The following is a 13,262-nucleotide window of genomic DNA, read 5'->3' on the forward strand; positions in this document are numbered from 1 at the left end:
GAATGACATGGTTACGTTTCTCTACGCAACATCACAGAAACGTAACTATGTCAATTAGGTACTATCATCGTGTGGTAGATGAAAGAAACTCACTGTCCGATATTACCCGCTGTCCGATACTACCCGACTCTCCCCTACACATACGAACAACGTAATTTTCACACCAAAAATAATAGCTATTACACCTTAACTCGCAAGGAATTATGTCTGAAGTGTCTCCTTATCATTGTTTTAAATTTTATTAATGCAATTATACTACATTTTAAAGAAATATATGTTACTCTTTATGCATTCCAATTAATTTATATGGTTGAAACGCCGCCCTTCGTGATCGGCTTAAGCGAGTCACATGGTCTGTTTTACGGCCTGTATTAGATCACGATGGCAGTGACACAGTCTATTGTTCCTAGTACTCATAGCGCTCCAAGCGGCTAGCAAGTATCGTGAGAAATGCAAAAAATAACCCCAAGCTTCGTGACTGTATATAATAGACTGTGGGGAAACTAAGAATTGTGATGCCGAAATATCTGACGGTTTCTTATGGAGGAAACCAATGGTTGATACAGATTGTGAGAAATTTAAGGTGCATAGAAAAATATTGTGAGCTAGACCTTCTCGAGTGCTTCGTTGTTCCAAAGTCGACAAGGCTCTATCCTTAAAAGTAACGCGAGATTTGTAACGGAGACGCACACGTGGATTAGGGTTTTTTTTTAGTACTTTGGTCATTCTAATCTTCCTCTGTTCTTTTCACATTTCATAATTATTCTATTGCCTTGTTCTTGGCAATTGTGAACGACGTGATTTGTTAAAGTTGTTGGAATTCTTGCAGGAAAACTACAAATAATATTATGGAATCGTAAAAATATTAAATTACGACTGTTAATAAACACAATGTGCTGATATTTAGGCCAACAAATAACCACAGTGTTAGGTTACTTATAATCCATATTTTAAAACATAGGCCCTACACTAGGCTGGAATGAAAATATGAAGTTTATGAAATCAAAATGTAATACCAGGGAAATGTTGTAGGGTGATATCATAAAGAACAATCCAAATTATATTTTCTCTAGATTAATATTTAGAGGTGACCCAAGAGCATCATATTTTGAAATTTTTACAACATTTTAAGGTTCAGTTTTTTAGCGAGAGACCATTCTCCTGTGATTTAAACTGAACAGAATACCAGGAACATGTTAAAAAAATACATGTTAAAAGAGTCTGCATTTTTTTTGATCCCCTGTTGTTACAACTTGAAGTGTCACAGAAACCTCAATTTGTAAGAAAATTGAGAGTAATTACAAAACTCTTAAGGGAGGTTGAAACCCTTGCCTATGTCCTAGGGTCCTGTCCACACGGTGAACTTCTACGAAATATGCGGCATCATACAGTAAGATCTATAATAGCAACTGCCTTAAGGAACAAAGGTTATTCAGTAAATGAAGAAGTACACGGCATATCCAGTGAGGGCAGTAATCGAAGAATCGACATAATTGCATTTAAACCTCCCTCTCTTGAATGTTACATCATAGACCCTACTGTGAGATTCGAATCGCACGAACAACAGCCAGAAGAGGTACACGAGGAAAAGAGGAATATATATGAACCTCCCATCAGTTTTTATAAGGACAAATACCATCTGGAATCCATCGTCATTACGGGACTAATGATAGGAGCCCGTGGGACCATACTCCGGTTCCTAGTCGACTTCTATAAATCTTTTGGCCTGCATAAAAGTATTTTAAGAGATCTAACAATTGCAGTACTCAAAGGCTCAATCGCTATTTTCAGGCATCATACATGTGGACTATGACTAATTCGCATCTCCTTGACGTTACTTCGTTTAATATCATGTGTTTCAATATAATTCAAATTGTTATTTTTCACGCTAACAACAATATACGACTAAGCCTCAAGGCATTTACTCTATTGTATAATGGTACTCTTTGTCAATGGCAACCTCTAGTGGTTACAGGAAGAAATGCAATAAATAAACAACATAATAAAATTAATGTAAATTCATTCTTCTTATGTTGCAGGGTATTTAAATCAGAATATCTCTAATTAATACAAGAAATCTGACCTTCTACCCTGTATTCGCAATACCAGAGGGGCTGAACCCATCACAATTACCTATCATGACGTAATGAAATATTATCTATGGGTCAAAAATGAATTAAAATCTGACTTGCAATCAAAATAATCTACTGTTGGAGGAATTTCAGAAAGAGTTGCTATCAAAACTAAGGAAATCCATGATGAAATAGCGATGGAACGGAGAAAAATTCTCTCCGGCGCCGGGATTTGAACCCGGGTTTTCAGCTCTATGTGCTGATGCTTTATCCACTAAGCCACGCCGGATACAACCCCGACGCCGGTTAGAATCGTCTCAGATTAAGCTCCATCTCTTGGGTTCCCTCTAGTGGCCGCCCTCTGCACTACGTCATAGATGTCTATGAACGCAGGACCGAAGTCCATACATGTGTTGAGGTGCACTCAGATGAGTGACTGATTGGCCGGGATCCGACGGTATAGGCGCCGTCTTAAATCACTCTTTCATCATATGATGACGCAGAATATCTGCATGGAAATATCATATGTACTTCGGTACATCAAAATATATATAAGGAAATCCAGGTAAAGGCATACATTCCGAAATTCAGTCATACAAGAATATTACACCTTCCTCAAATCCATGTCAATATTATCTATACATGTCGGGCCCCCCCCCCCCAAAGGACTTTTTCCCCCTCAGGTCTTCCACCTAACACTCTATACGCAATTCTGAATACACCTATACCTGCTACATGCCCTGGTCATAATAATAATAATAATAATAATAATAATAATAATAATAATAATAATTTATTTAATTATTCAGAGCAAAGGCCAGTAGGTCTTCTCTTCCGCCCAGCCAGACTCTAATTCTAATTGAATACAATTGGTTACATAGTTATTACATTAATATCTAGACAATTAATATTTGAATAGAAAAATTCTCGCGGCGTCGGAGATCGAACCCGGGTCCTTGGTTCTTTGTACGAAGCGCTCTGACCACTTTTCTATAAAAAAAGATTGAGAAAATATTCCTTATGAATAAAAAAAAAACAAACTTGTGAAAAATGAGCATTAAAATTAAAACTTTACATTCTTATAATGAACTTATACTTCTCAGACAAATCTAAAAATTAACATCGATACAGTTTTAGTAAGTTCTCCTCCCTTTACCTATTGAATCAGTGCTGGCCATCCCTGTATATAGCTCGACCAAGCGGCTTATACTACGTCTTTCGTCTGTCTCTTTCCTTTCCGCTAAAGCGTTCAGGCTCTCCTGAGCTCTAAAGCGCGCGCTTGCGCCTATGGGAATCAATTGACATGACTGGTATACAGAATTCTGCTAGGTTGGAATGAAGCTATGTCGGAAGTCTCTATGATGTAATGGTTCGTATATATTATGATTGATTGAGGGAGTTTAAAGGATCATGTGTGAATAAATTGTGTTGAGATATGAGATAAAGGAAATCCTAAAAGATTGAATTCTAATTGAAAAGTCATTGTTTAAATCCAATATACTGTTGTCAGTTTTAAATGTTGTTCAAAGATATAATTGAGTATTCTTTGTTTGTTTAATTGTTTTCAAATATTGAGAGGTTGTTTAACTAAAGGTTATAAAGGTTATAATGTTTAAAGGGAAAATGTGTTGAGAAAGAAACTGGATACAAATTTCATATTCTGAATTTATTAAAGGTTCCAATGAATCGGTGAAATAGTGGGTAGCGCTTCAGAACCGAACTCGGTGCCTGTGAATTTCTGGCGAAACGTTACCGGTTGAACAGCGGCTCAGGATAAAGATATTAAATTTTGAAGTAATATATCTCGGAGTGAAGAGAAAAAAGCATAAAATAGAGCTCCGAAAGTGGTACGGCATAGATACATAGATTTATTACTATTCCTTGGTGCTCTTAATTTGCGTCTCTCTCTCTCTCTCTATCTACCTCTCTCTCTCTCGGTTCTCGCAATGCTGGCTGCTTGATAGCTCCTCGTACAAGCCGTGCACCTCCTCCCCGCCTACCTGTCCGGCAACGGGGCTGTGTGTATCCAGATATACGACCGACGTGCATGGAACAGCAAGTGCCAATCCCTGGTTTTGGCCCGGGGACCAAAGCTCCATCTCTCTCCTCTCTCCATTCCGCTCCTCATAGATTCCATTCTTATCTCTCCAGGCATTTTCTGTCTCACTTCTTCCCTTGTTACTCCCGATTTACTCCTTCGCCTTTTTCTCCACCCATTCCCTCGCATCTTTTAAACCACAGAGCTTAACTTTCTTCCAGTTTCAAGTAAAGACGCTTTTAAGATGGAAGATTCGTTGTAATATAAAATTTATGAGAATGTAATTTCTATTTTTTTTACTGTGTTGGTTTATTCGCCGTGTAGGGAGTGAAAGGGGTTAAATCTGTGGCTTGGAAGAAGACATTATATGTAACGCTTCCTTTTATTGCTTCTTACACGAATTCTCGTTTCTTTCGCTGTTCAGAATACACTTCGAAATGTAGATCTCATGTCCTTAAAACCTCTCTAAACCCTAAGATCATTTCTATATTTTCTCTGTTCTGAGCTTGTATAAACATTACACGGCTAGGCGTAAAACGTACAGATACTTTACGAAGCAACGCTTCTGTAACACTGATAATAGAGAGAGAAAAACACAAAAAAATATTATGATTATAAGTTTAAGAGCTCCGACTGCCAGAAGATACGTCTCACTCAGTGTCATGTATGAGCATCTAAATTTATGAAAGAATACATCAACTGTCTGTTTAATCTTCTTTGAAATGTCATAAAATCGTAATAAATTCCATAAAATTAATATACAGAAATATACGAAATTTTGCTTTTCTCGAGAAGGAAAACATGAACTTTTTATTTCTAGTGAGATAGGTAAAAGATAATAACGTTTCGAAAGTTAGATCTACCTCCTTCTTTAAGTGAAAAAGTGAAAGGAGATTTGAGGAAATCCTTTTGTTTGCGTGTTACATCTATACAGGATTAGGATGTTATAATGACTATTATACTTTTACTACGTCATACTACTTTTGAGCAATAAAACAGTACGAAAGTACGTCTCAACCAATCATGGCTGTTTATCGCACAATTTTATCACTTCCCTAGCATTTGTTTATTTTTATCACTTCCCCAGCATTTGTTTCTTTGTTTACCAATATTTCAAACTGCAAATTCTTTTACAGTAGTCTACTATAAAATATGCTTCGCGATCGTCATTTTTTTCACGCATAGATGGTCGACTGACAAAGGCGGCTCCGTCCAAAGGTTTTGGTGAAGGTAACATTAGTGAAATAGAATTTTAGTAAGTCAATTAATATCTATTTTATTGTATTATAGTACTTTATTTATTCTAATCTTTATATACGTATTTCTGTTCTTTTCACCTCCCAACCATTTGTGTCTTTGTTTGACAACATTTCAAACTGAAAATTCTTTACGATACTATAAACATGCTTTGCAGTCGTCATTTGTTTACCGCATAGACAGTAAACTGAAAATTGCGGCTCCGTTCAAACGTTTTGGTAAAGCTAATTTAGTGAAGTAGAATTTTAGTAAATAAGCTAATTTTTTTGTATTAGAGTACTCTTTTAATCTTCATACACTTTCTTCTAATCGTGTAATAGTCAGTTAAATCCCACTCGAGTTTTCATATTCTCTAGATAAATCAAAATCTCTAGTGAGATTACTGTTGATAAATAAATACAACTTGTAAGATTTAACTGTGTCTAATGAACGATATGAAAATATAAGCTATGAATAAGTCAATCCCCCCTCCAACAACAATAATAATAATAATAATAATAATAATAATAATAATAATAATAATAATAATAATAATAATAATAATAATAATAATCGTGTGGCAGAACAAGTGAAAATTTCAAACTTAAATTTCCGGGTCTCCCACTTCCATGTAGAAAAGATTTTCCGAGTTTTGCAGCAACTAAAACTAATGTCACTAATCCCATATCATCCTAGTACTGGACAGATGCTCGAAAATACTCTACAATATACGGAGTGGGCAAAATAATACTGGCACGCGGAAAATATATATGAAATATATGCATTTATAATTGTATAAGACTGACGGGTAAATGATCCTGACAATGTAGAAAACAGTGATTTCGATGCAACAATGGGTTATTAGATATTAGTTAATATTCTTGAAAGAATATTCATTGTTACAGACTCATAATAGATGTAAATATTACAGATTTCCCGGGCCAGTTTTATTTTGCCACCTTGTACCTACCCATAAGAGATGGAAAAATTCGTTCTTACCAGTCGTAAACTACAGTTACTAAAGTTTGCGGTTGTAGATGTTGCGTTTAAAAGCCTTAAAAATTAATAATGCAACAAATTGTAAGGAATTACAGAACTCAAATTTACTGTGCAGGAATCAATTTTACATCGTAGTATATCATTTCAGCGGAGTTGTTTCCCCCATGCAGTAATGAAATGAACATCTCAACCTAATTCATCGTGTTCCGCTAGCGTGATAGATCGGGCTGTTGTTTTCCGTGTACAGTAATCAAGTGAACTAGAATCTAATTCAGCTGTTTCCCCGATAGAGAGAGCTGTTATCTATGTGCAGTAATGCAATGAACTTCACAATCTAATTCAGCTGTATTCCGGTAGACAGTGCCGTTGTTTTCCTTGTTCAGTCTCATATGGACATCGCAGTCAAATGAATTGTTTTCATAAACGTAATGTTACAGTCTAGTATATACAGTCGCGAACCTTGGGGTGATTTTTTGCATTTCTCGCGATAGTCGCTAGCCGCTTGGAGCGCTGTGTGTACTAGGAACAATAGACTGTGTCACTGCCATCGTGATCTAATACAGGCCGTAATGCAGGCCATTTGACTCGCTTAACCCGATCACGAAGGGCGGCGTTTCAACCATATAAATTAATTGGAATGCATAAAAAGTAACATATATTTCTGTAAAATGTAGTGTAATTGCATTAATAACATTTAAAACAATGATAAGGAGACACTTCAGACATAATTCCTTGCGAGTTAAGGTGTAATAGCTATTATTTTTGGTGTGAAAATTACGTTATTCGTATGTGTAATAGACCTACCTGCCTTTATTTCGATTAAATATTGCGAAATTATTGTACATTCATTTATGCACGATTCAATAATTTTCAATTGCACCGCACGAATATTTAGATATGTTGAAATTATAGGTTATGTTTACTGTCCCAGTTGCCCCTTTCTGTCTAATTTTAGTGGTCTCCAATGCCCTGCCATTCATATGGAAATATTATAGGTTATGTTGACTATATCTTATATTCCTAAATTCGCAATCCTACATTAAAATTAAGCATAATGTCATATATGATACTCCGCACATTCAATTTGTCTGTATTTTAATACTGCAATTTAGTATTGAATTATTACACTTATCTACTACCTAAGAGACGAAGTAACAATCGTACGTACACTAATTTCATAAGAGTGTGGTATGATAACTTTTCTGTCTTTATCAAGGAAGGTAGTTATGCTATATTAAAATCACAATCTAAATTCTTTTTTATTAAACCTCAAAATACAGTAGCTTCCATTCTAAACTTAAAATGTTGATGCGAAAAGATTATGTTAACATGTTAAATTCTCTTCACATTAAAATAACACAGTTTTTGTAATTATTTCTGCAACATATTATGCAACAAGAAGTAAAGGGAACTTATGGACATATTACACTAAATAAAACTTAGCTATGATACGCAATTAAGTTATAATATAATAATTCACTGAGCTCCATACACTGAAATAGAAAACCCGAAAATATATTACGGCCTGGTCTAGATCGAAAAGGCATTGACTGTGCCGTATTTCGCATTGTTGTGAAAAGTTGTGTAAACTGTGAAATGTTCGTTATCGGTTGTAATAACTGTAAATGGCTAAAATACAATAATTTGAATAATAAATTGGGACAAGGAGACGTTTGTGGTGCTATAAATATTGCAAGAAAAAGAGGTCAGAGTTATCCTTCCGAAAGATCCAGGAAGGTGAATTTATAAAATATAATATATACTTTATGAAAATAATATATAAACCTTATGTATTTCGTATTTCAATAGTGGAAGGAAGGTGTTAATTTTTCGAAAGAACACGATATCAAAAGTGCAATACATTTTATGTTTGCTAGGGAAAGACTCTGTGATGAGGCGATAGTAGCGATCCTGGTGGTTAGCAACTATCTATGGATGCATAGTTCAACTGTCTATGTTTGCATATTTAGTAAGTATTGAGCTTCGCAGCTGTATATACTAAACTGTGGTAATGTTGTTTCAGTTGATGAAGATGGATTTTAAACTTTCCGTCACAAATAAATATGTGAAGTAACTGTTTAAACAAAGACCGAAGTTTATGAAAGACAAATTTATGAGAAAAAATGGCAATAGGCCTATATCTAAACTGTGTACAAATAAATGGTGCAAAGTTTGGCTTAAAAATAAGATTAGTCGGCTTTGGAAATTGTACAGTATAGAAACTTACATTATAATTTAACGATTTTGCAAAGAACAGCACAGCATTTCTAGCATTTCCGTCACAAAAGCTATGCATACATATAAATATTATCTGCATACTTGATTGATATTGGAAAACTAAAATGGCATTTTTGCTAACACAAGGACTGAATGAGAGACAATGACTCACTACTACGGTGATCTTATTTTGCGTTACCGATGCAAATTTGATAAGAACTCAAATCCAAATGGACAAAATTAACAACTTGTATTCTATCTAACAGGTTTCAGGAAATTTTACACAGGAGTTACAGTTGGCATATATATTTGTGTACGAACTCTCATTTTGTTGTGTAAGAGGAACTACCCCTTTATAGGGGGTGGTTCTAGACAAAATTAATGACTTTTCTCGTACCTAACAAATTTTCATGAAACTTTGTACAGGAGTTACAGGTAGCATATACTTTTTGTGTCAAACTCTCATTATGTTAGTATAAGAGGTTGTAGATTAAATTAATGACTTTTCTCATACCTATCAGATTTTCATGACAATTTATACAGAAATTACAGGGAGTGTATATTGTACAAACTCTCATTATATTTGTGTTAGAGGAACTAGCACATTAGAGGAGTGGTTATAGAGAACATTAATAACTTTTCTCCAAAGTAACAGATATTTATGAAATTTTGTACAGGAGTTACATGTATCATAATTTTTTGTGTACAAATCCTCATTACGTTTGTGTGGGAGGAACTATCACTTCATAAGTGATGGTTTTGGACAAAATTAATAACTTTCATCCTGTCTAACAGATATTCTTGAAAACTTGTATAGGAATTATAAGTAGCATACAGTATATATATATACGTGATTTGGCTTTCAATTATACTAACTTACCTTCTCGTCAGTTCGGTAGTTTCCCTTTCAAACAATAAATTGAACTATGTTTTTGTTGCGAGTGTGTATAGACAAGAGGTTGAATTTCCCTTCTTTACGTCCACTACTACTTTCACGGAATAGCTTCCTGGGTGGATGGGATAGATATAGCTCCTGTTTTTTCTAGAGAGAATTGCATCATATACCGATTTAGAACATTTTTTTGTCCATCAATGAGAAGACCTTATATGAAAATATTTATGTAAAAAAATTATTTTTAAAATTAATTATATATCATTCATATCCCTGAAATCTATTAACATGAAACAAATGATAATATAGGGTCTGGCAGAATGATTTCCCTTATTAGAAACTGGATAACAAGAGCAACATAGATCTTCATCCCTGAAGAAGATGGCAGATCTAGCCGTCGAAAACTTGGAAGCTAATCTCCAACTCACCTGGCTGAGAGTTATTCTATATCAAACATAGATCCTATGGAAAATTATATTTTACCAATTTGCAGAAGAATGTTTGCCAGTTTGGACATCACTTTGTTTTAAAGATAATATAGTCCAAATGCTTGTACTCACGAGCTTTACACTCCTCAAACATTGACTGTGCGTCCTTCTTCCTCAAAAAGTATGGCTCTGTTATTCCAAATTGTACAACAGCACACCAAACAGTCACGCGCTCGCTGTGGAGAGGTCGCTGATGCATTTCTCGAGGGTTTTCTGGGGTCCAATATGGAATGTTTTGTTTGTTGACGCAGTCCGACAAATGAAAATGAACTTAGTCATTACTGAGCACAACCGCATCGCCTGAAACATTTTCCAATATGGTCTCGCAAGCATCTTTGCGGTTGAGCCAGTCACGTTGGCGAAGTTTCTGAACCACCGTAACTTTGTAGGGATGGAACTTGACGTTGAGGTGTAAGATTCGTCTGACATTCCGATAAGATATTCCCAATATCAGAGCATGTTTAGTGGTTGAATGTCGTGGAGATGTAGTAAAAGGATGCCTCACTGCTGCGATATTTTCAGGAGCCCGACATCTACCGGATGACTTCTGTTTGAAAGTTGAACCTTTTGTCTGACATTTATCATCCATATCAGTAGTGTTTTCATATCAGAAATTCTTTTATTGTCGATCTACTCTAAAATGGGTACGAAATTTCCACAGAGTTGCAGTCACAGTAATCATTGTTCACCTGTCCACGCTATGATGATAACTGAAATGGTATGGCATGTGCTGCTCAAAGATATATGTCACTCAAGCTCAACTTTCAATAAACCAATATGGCGAGCAATTCAAACCGGGGAGAACTTTCTGCCGGACCCTGTATTTAAACACAAAGTCGTAGAACGTTTTTGCATTTTCTCGGAAAACACGATTTTGTACGTGATACTTTCTGTTTTCAGACTCCTCATATGCAATTATATGCTTCATTTTATATAATCTCTTGTCTCAGATGTCTACATTTGTGTTGGTTTGAATTTTGTTTATGTATTTCATGTATATAATTCAAACCTGGTCGAGTAAAAAGCGAAGGCCTTATGTCTTTAAATGTCACGCAAAACATAACTGTTACTACTACTACTACTACTACTACTACTACTACTACTACTACTACTACAGCTGCAACAACTACTATTACAACTACTACCACAGCAACAACTACTACAGCTACAACAGCTACTATTACAATGCTACTACAGCTACAACTACTACTATTACAACTACTACTACAGGTGCAACAACTACTATTACAACTACTACTATAGCTGCAACAACTACTATTACAACTACTACTATTACGACTACTACTACAGCTGCAACAACTACTATTACAACAACTACTACAGGTGCAACAACTACTATTATAACTACTACTACAGCTGCAACAACTACTATTACAACTACTACTACAGCTACAACAACTACTATTACGACTACTACTACAGCTGCAACAACTACTATTACAACTACTACAGCAGCAACAACTACTATTACAACTACTACTACAACTACAACACCTACTATTACAACTACTACTATTAAACTACTACAGCTGCAACAACTACTATTACAACTATTACTACAGCTACAACACCTACTATTACAACTACTACAGCTGCAACAACTACTATTACAACTACTACTACAACTACAACACCTACTATTACAACTACTACAGCTGCAACAACTACTATTACAACTACTATTACAGCTACAACACCTACTATTACAACTACTACAGCTGCAACAACTACTATTACAATTACTACAGCTACAACCACTATTGCAGCTACAACAACTACTATTACAGCAACTACTATTACGACTACTACTACAGCTGCAACAACTACTATTACAACTACTACTACAGCTACAATACCTACTATAACAACTACTACTATTAAAACTGCTACAGCTGCAACAACTACTATTACAATACTACTACAGCTACAACCACTATTACAACTAAAGCAACTACTATTACGACTACTACTACAGCTGCAACAACTACTATTACAACTACTATTACAGCTACAACACCTACTATTAGAACTACTACAGCTGCAACAACTACTATTACAACTACTACTACAGGTACAACACCTACTATTACAACTACTACAGCTGCAACAACTACTATTACAACTACTACTACAGCTACAACAACTACTATTACAACTACTACTACAGCTACAACTACTATTACAACAACTACTATTACAACTACTACAGCTGCAACAACTACTATTACAACTACTACTACAGCTACAACACCTACTATTACAACTACTACTACAGCTGCAGCAACTGCTATTACAACTACTACTATAGCTACAACTACTATTACAACTACTACTACAGCTGCAACAACTACTACTACAGCTACAACAACTACTATTACAACTACTACTACTACTATTATTACAACTGCTACTACAGCCACAACAACTACTGCTACTACAACTACAAATACTACTACTACAACTACAACAACTACTAATAACACTACTGCTATATCACATTGAAAAAGACAAAGTACTGTATGTTAGACGGGATTCGAACCCTGGATTACTGTTCAGATTTAGGTTAAATCTGCGCCTTATTCGTTGTAAATATATTAGGCACAACAAATTCAGTAATTTGTGCCACATTCCACAGCAATTTTGTAGAAGACTTTCCATCAGGGTTGTCGCGCCTCAGACCTGGGAAGCCTTGGTTGTTCTCCCGCGCTTTATCTCCCCCCCCCCCTGGTCCCGTGCACAGCTCTGCGCGGAGCGGCTGCTCGCCCAGCCTGCCGGCCGACGCGTCGTGGCGCCCAGCGTCGCTCAGTAGCGGGTCAGGCGGCGTGCGACGCGTCCACCCGACGGCAAGTATCCGGTGCACGTCGCGATGTGATCCTGTTTTTTTTCTGTCCTCCCTCTACTCTTAAATACCAGGTACTTCGCGCGTTGCTCCAACTCGTTCAAAAAGTTCATTGTTTACCTAGTGTCTTGGGTAAGAGTTGACCTTGAAATTCAGAAACTTTGATTTTTTTTTTCTCACTTGGACTTTTTGTCCCCCTCAGTCATCGACGACCTCCTTCCAGTCAAGCTATCTCACAGGTACAGAGTTTTAAGTGTGATGTGTGACTTTTGTTTGTAAATCTTCTTGAAACTTCCGAAACATGTTACTGGAGAATGTTCTCCCTTTATACATTCCCATTGTACGAAGTATGCCGGCAGTATATCGTTTAAATAAAACATGTTTCGATAATTTTACTGAAACGGAATAAATTTTTGACATTATGTCATCTATTTGTTCGTCAGTCCGTCCTTTTATATTT

The 13,262-nt window shown here is 35.9% G+C and overlaps 1 non-coding gene across 1 annotated transcript; it reads right to left on the bottom strand.

The window, feature by feature from the left end:
- Window positions 1–2,289: 2,289 nt before the first annotated feature.
- TRNAY-AUA (transfer RNA tyrosine (anticodon AUA)) lies at window positions 2,290–2,361 on the bottom strand. The gene has a single exon. It is a non-coding gene; the product is annotated as a tRNA-Tyr (tRNA).
- Window positions 2,362–13,262: the final 10,901 nt, after the last annotated feature.

Source organism: Periplaneta americana, chromosome 11, assembly GCF_040183065.1.
Source record: "Periplaneta americana isolate PAMFEO1 chromosome 11, P.americana_PAMFEO1_priV1, whole genome shotgun sequence".
NCBI classification, from domain to species: Eukaryota; Metazoa; Arthropoda; class Insecta; order Blattodea; family Blattidae; genus Periplaneta; species Periplaneta americana.